The 5665-nt window shown below is 35.6% G+C and overlaps 1 non-coding gene across 1 annotated transcript; it reads left to right on the top strand.

The window, feature by feature from the left end:
• Positions 1-3803: 3803 nt before the first annotated feature.
• Positions 3804-3910, top strand: LOC113860310. The gene has a single exon (XR_003503764.1). It is a non-coding gene; the product is annotated as a small nucleolar RNA R71 (small nucleolar RNA).
• The last annotated feature ends 1755 nt before the right edge of the window (positions 3911-5665 follow it).

Here is a 5665-nt window from a genome sequence, read left to right as displayed (position 1 = left end):
CAGAGTGAGGCGCGCGTTATCACTATTGCTGAGCAAAGTGATAACGCACAGCAAAGTGATAACTTTTTTCAATAAAAGTACTAACGCAGAAATATTGGAAGTTTACTTACCTGTGCGTAGTCACTTTTGCCAATAAAAGGGAATGATCTAGAGAGCTAGTTTTCCCATCTGTCTCTACGTGATCACTTTTATCAAAAAAAGTGATTGTTCCAGCATGGATCCTCCAAACTGAACTCTCTGCGTAGCTTCTTTTCTGCAAAATAGTGACTCCTCTCATTAATCAAACACCTCTAAAACCTCAATAAATTCAATTTTCACTTTCGAATCTATCAAATACACACTCTAAACATTGAATCTCAATTCAAGTATCCCAATTGTGCCTCAGAAATCAAATTCAGCAGAATATTCACATACATTATGCAGAAACTTCAAAAAATTGGTAAAATCTGATTATGCAGAATCTTAAACTCTTAACTACACATTCACCTCATCAATTCTCAATTTAAGCACCCAAATGCAGCTCAAAAAATCAGATTCAGCAGTATTTGTGCAGAGTTTTTATAGAATAACAGAAATTTACAGAACATTAATATGTAGAATTCTAAAAATACCATAGAAAGCTTAAACTGGGTTAGAAATGTGAGTTGCCTCTCACAAAGCGCTTCTTTAATGTCACTAGCTTGACATTAGTTGTTCCTCACTCAAGAGGAACTAATTTCAAGCATGATATGTTTCTTGCAAACTCTTCTCCATGATAGATCTTCAATCTTTGGCCATTAACCTTGAATTCCCTCCCTGTTTTCTAATCTTCTATAAGAATTGCTCTAAAGGGAGAAGTATGCTTAATTAAAAATGGTCCAGACCATCTAGATTTCAGTTTCCCTGGAAACAATTTTAATCTTGAAATGAATAGCAGCACTTGTTGGCAAGGTCTGAAATCTTTTTACAGAATGAACTTGTCATGGATTCTCTTGGTTCTTTCTTTGTACAACTTTGCATTCTCATAAGCTTGCTGTCTGAATTCCTCCAATTCATGCAGCTGCAGAACTCTTTTCCTTCCAGCACTTGACAGATCAAAGTTAAGCCATTTTGTAGTCCAATATGCTCTATGTTCCAGCTCTAGGATGTTGGTTAATGGCAGCTCATGTCTTCTTGAGATATTTCCAGTTCTTTGACATTTGTCAAGGTTTTCCACATACTTCTTGGCATCTTTGAATAGTGTAGGCCAAAAGAAACCTACTTGCAAAACTTTTGTAGCAGTCCTTGAACTTGCATGGTGGCCTCCATATTCTGAATTGTGACAATGCCATAGTATCTCAGCTTGCTCACTTTGTGGAATGCACCTTCTAAGAAACCCTTCTACTCCAATTTTGAACAGGTATAGGTCTTCCCACATATAGAATTTGCTGTCATGTAAGAACTTCTTCTTTTGCTGCCAAGAAAACCTCTTTGGAATGAATTGAGTGGCTTTAAAATTTGCAATGGCAGCAAACTAAGGCATGTTTTCCACTGCAAACAGCTTTTCATCTAGAAATTCTTCATTTATTTGCAATTGCTGTCAGAAATAGGGTATATTATTCCTGTATCTAACAGCTTCATGACCTCCTTTTTAACTACATCTTTCATGGCTGGGTTTAACCTCCTTTGTGGCTGCACAACAGGCTTAAAATTCTCTTCAAATAAAATTCTGTGCTTACAAAATGAAGGATTTATACCTTTCAGATCTGCAATACTCCATCCAATTGCAGATTTGTGTTCTCTCAAAATTCTCAGCAATTTTTCCTCTTGTTCTTCCTTATGTTCATTATTGATGATGACTGGATTTTCATGTTTCTCATCCAGAAATGCATACTGCAGGTGGGAAGGAAGTTGTTTCAGCTTTAGCTTTTGCTTTTCCTCTTCTTTATCATCCTTTTCTAGCTTCTCCTTCACTGAATTTTCTGCAGATTTTTGAATTGGCAGAGCTTCTAATTGTTGCTGCACTTCCATGATGTATTCTTCATGCAGAAGTTCAGATTTGTTATTCCCTAAGTTTATCAATTTCATTAATATGGCGTTGTGTAATAAAAGCATCCAGTATATCTACCTTCATACATGTACTATCTTCAATTGGATATTTTAAAGCTTCAAACACATTAAACACTACCTTCTCATCTTGAACTCGAAGCATAAGTTCACCTTTCTGCACATCTATTAAGGCTCTCCCGGTTGCAAGAAATGGCCTCCCTAGGATCAAAGGAATGTTAGAATCCACTTCCATGTCCAGAATTACAAAATCTGCAGGAAAAATGAACTTATCAACTTTAACTAATAAATCTTCAACAACTCCATATGGATAAGTGTATGATCTATCAGCTAGTTACAGTGTAATGTTGGTGGGCTTCACTTCCTCTATCCCAAGTTTCTGCAGAACAGCCAATGGCATCAGATTTATGCTTGCTCCCAAGTCACACAATGCTCTTCCCACAATGCAGTTTCCTATTTCACAAGGAATGCTAAATGATCCAGGATCTTTCAGCTTTTGAGGAAGTTTTCTCTTGAGAATGGCACTGCACTCCTCTGTCAAAGGTACTATTTTATCATGCTCTAGCTTCCTTTTTCTAGAAAGTAGTTCTTTCATAAACTTTGCATATGAAGGCATTTGCTCCAAAGCTTCTGCAAAATGAATGTTAATTTGTAATTTCTTAAAGACTTTCATAAACCTTTCAAATTGTTCCTCTTGTTTAGGATTTTGGACTCTTTGAGGATAGGGCAGCCTCTTGTATTTTTCTGGATCTATTGGCTTACAAGCTTCCTCAAAGAGTTGCTTTTTAGTTTTCCTCTCAGAATTTATAGGAACATCTACTTTTTCTTCTGAATGGTCTTTCTTCAATACCTTAAAATTTCCTTGTTGCAGATCTTGTTCAATTTTTCTCTCTGCTGCATCATTTACTTTCTTTTCTGCTGGTTTAGGACTTGCAACTACAGCTCCACTCCTTGTAGTTATGGCTTGACATTGCTCTTTAGGATTGATTATTGTATTGCTTGGAAATCTTCCTTCATCCCTGCTGGATAGTTGTTCAGCTAATTGTCCGATTTGTGTTTCTAGTTTCTTCATGGAAGCTTCTTGGTTCTTGAAGCTTGTTTAAGTCACCTTCATGAATTGTAGCGTAGTTTCTTCCATCTCAGTCAACCTCTCATTCATAGGCTTGGAAAATTTCTGATTTCCTTGAGGTTGAGTGGATGAATTCCTCTGAAAATAAGGCTGTTGTGTTACTGGACCTGTATTAGAAAAAGGCAAATTTGAGTTAGAATTCTTTGCAGCAGAATATTGATTATTCCAATTAGAATACTGTTGAGTTTTATTATTCAAAAATTGAAATCCAGGGGGATATGATGGCTGCTGTCTCTGAAAATTATTCATATAATTCACTTGCTCTTGTGGTTCACTTGTGGATGCCTCGCATGCACCATTTACATGGTTTCCTCCACAAAAATCACAACTTAGCTGACTGGTAGGCATACTCCCTGTTTGCAGATTGCTGATTTGTTGTGTTAAGGCAGCTAATTGTTCTGAAAATACTTGATTTTGTAGCTGATTTTGTGTAAGAAAAGTTTCCAGAACCTTAGCTTCATGACCAGAGTTTCTTCCTTGATTTCTTGAGTTTGAATTCTGATACATTGAAGATGCCATTATCTCAATAATTCTCTGAGCTTCTTCCAAGTACTTTGTATTTAATAAACCTCCAGCAGCAGCATCAACCATTGTTCTTGTTACTGCATTCATCCCATTATAAAAAGTTTCCAATTGCATCCAATCTGGGATACAATGATGTGGACACCTTCTAAGTAATTCTTTGTATCTTTCCCAAGCTTCATACAATGATTCTCCTTCTTGCTGCACAAAGGATGTAATTTCTCCTCTCAACTTAGCAGCTTTGGATGGAGGGAAGTACTTAGTTAGAAACTTATTCACAAGTTCTGTCTAAGCTGTGATGCTTCCTTGTGGTTGAGCTTGTAACCAACATTTTGCTCTATCTCTCAAGGCAAAAGGAAATGGTCTTAATCTGATAGCTTCTTCACTAACTCCATTCATTGTTATGGTGTCACATAACTGCAGAAAATTTGAAATATGTAAGTTAGGATCATCAGAATTTCCTCCAGAAAACTGATCCTGTTGGACTAAATGTAGTAGGGCAGGTTTAATCTCAAAATGGTTGGCTTGGCCTAATTATAGAAGAGTTAAAACCTTGCATGTTAGGAATAGCATAGTCCCCTAATGTTCTAATTCTGTTTTGCTCTGCCATTTCTATTGCTGGATTTGGTTGTCTCAAGGGTGTAGATGTTCTTTTCACTCTAGGATTACTCTGAAATTCTGGAGAATGGACAGCTTCTAATTCACTATCACTCCCTATGGCTTTTTCTACTCTAGACTTTTTTCTCAATCTTCTCAAGGTTATGTCTATGTCAAGATCAAAGACCAGAATTGATTTATTCTTGTTTTTACCACGCATATACAAATCAGATTAAAACAAAATTAGACTACAATTGATATTCAGAAATGCACAATAGAAATCATGCAAAATCTATCAGTAAAAGCATATAGAAACTTAAATCTAGCAGTTGCAGAATTGTAAAATCATGTAAAAATATGCAGAATGGCAATTACAAATATGAAGAACAATGAAAACTGAAATTATGCAGATAAACAAGGATGTAAAAATTCTATGCAGCAGACAGAAATATTATGCAGAATACTACACAAGGTGCAGTAAAATTATGCAGAAAGCAATTTGAAAGCAAAGCAACAAAATAAGTGCTCAATCTAGTTACTTTTCTACTACTAATGATATTGAAATGCAAAATTCCCCGGCAACGGCGCCAAAAACTTGTTGTTCGCAATCTAATGCTAGCAAGTGCACTAGGATTGTAGCAAGTAATGAGTAAATTTAAGATCCAAATATCGTCTCCACAGGGAATTTAGGTTTCAAATACCACTTCATAGAATTATAACCATTTAAGCTTTTTCAAAATTGGAAGGAGAGTAGTAACATGTAATAACAGCAAACTAGAACAATTAAAAGTAAAATGAACTTGCAGAAAACAGAACAATGAACAAACAATTATGTGATAACAGAGAAAGAAACCATAGCTAGGGGAATTGCTTCACCAAAACTCCAATGTTTAATCAATAAAGTTCTGAATTAACAAGCATTTGGAATGAAAGACAATCAGTTTCACGTTCTATTGTTCAGAGGTTAATTCCTTAACTCAGTGAACCTAACATTCAATTAAAACATTCTAATTCCTTAGATCTGATTTAATTCAACATTGCTTTAAGTATAAGAAACCAAAAGATTGCAAGATCAAAGTTCCTTATCCCTAAGAAAACTATAATCTTGGTGATTGGTTCAGATCTGAAGAACAAATTCAATTTCCATAGCCAAGAGTTCCTCTGAAATTAGTTAATCAAATTTCCATTCAATTCCTATGAAAAGTGCAGAATCAATCACTCAATCTATTCCAAAGCTTGAAATCCAGATCCAAAATCAATTCAACACATTCGTTTCAGATCTACAATCCCTAACTATGAACAAATTACACAGCCATGGCAGCAGAGAAAAGAAAAGAAAGAGAAGAAGAGAAGAAGAAAATCAGAATCGCCATAGAAGCTTACTCCACTCAA

Source organism: Abrus precatorius, unplaced genomic scaffold (assembly GCF_003935025.1).
Source record: "Abrus precatorius isolate BTA unplaced genomic scaffold, Abrus_2018 Scaffold2, whole genome shotgun sequence".
Taxonomy (NCBI): Eukaryota; Viridiplantae; Streptophyta; class Magnoliopsida; order Fabales; family Fabaceae; genus Abrus; species Abrus precatorius.
The sequence above is the reverse complement of the archived record's forward strand: the minus strand, read 5'-3'. Positions and strand labels throughout refer to the sequence as shown.